The sequence below is a fragment of the Orbicella faveolata genome, unplaced genomic scaffold (assembly GCF_042242905.1).
Source record: "Orbicella faveolata isolate gen_17 unplaced genomic scaffold, um_ofav_v1 contig_46, whole genome shotgun sequence".
Lineage (NCBI taxonomy): Eukaryota > Metazoa > Cnidaria > Anthozoa > Scleractinia > Merulinidae > Orbicella > Orbicella faveolata.
Genome location: NW_028301576.1, coordinates 23,452,501 through 23,453,422, shown reverse-complemented (window position 1 = coordinate 23,453,422; position 922 = coordinate 23,452,501).

Below are 922 nucleotides of genomic sequence, written 5' to 3'. Positions count from 1 at the left end.
CACGACGAAACGACGAAGAAGTAGACGTAGAGTTGGCTCTCGCTTTTGCAGTGAAAGAGTCAGCAGAATCTGAGTCCGAACTGTGGCCTGTAGATCTCTCGTGACCGGTGGTAACTGTGTTTCGGACAGGGGCTGTACATGTTGTGTTGTTGGCTTTTTCCCTGGCAGCTCTAACTTTCTCGATCAGGACTCCTTTTTTCCAACTTTTACTATACGGCTCACCCATTTCGTCCAAAATCTCTCGCAACAGCCGAATAGTCAGATCTTCCGGGTTTCCTTTTTTCCTTTTTTCATTTTCTTCCTTTTTTTTGTGCCTCCCCTCTCTTCTTTCTCTCTTTGTCCATTTCCTGTAGCCTTGGTAATTCCTTAAAAATTTCGGTCAGGTCAACGTATATCGGCCATTTCGGCTGCGAACCACTCACTTTTCCGACTACTTTTATGATGGAACGAACATGGCACCAATTAAAGGTGTGAGTAGGTACCACTTTCCACCCAAGAGAAGTTTTTTTCTCAAAGTTCAATCCCCTGAAGCAAATGGTTACCTTTTCTAATTTTTTTGAACCTGATCTCCATTCGAAAACCGGAAAGTTCGATTTTAAGGAGGGTGATCTGACAATCCTGACGATATGGCCAACTTGTAATCCTTCTGATGGAAGCCACAATGCAACGATATCGTTCAGGTAGGTACCGCTTTCAACACGTTGAGGGTCGATTAGCTTTTCAATTTTTTCATAAAAATCGTTTCTCGCAGATTCCATCCAACGTGCAAGGCGTGAGGTGGCAGGACGGTACACTTTTCCTTCCTGTAATGACAGAAATTCCGCCATATGATAGTATTGCCCTTCGTGCTCTACATAATTTGGACGAATAGAGTAATCGGTTTGATGTTTTGTGCTGGTGGCTTTTTTGCTTACTCGAAGAC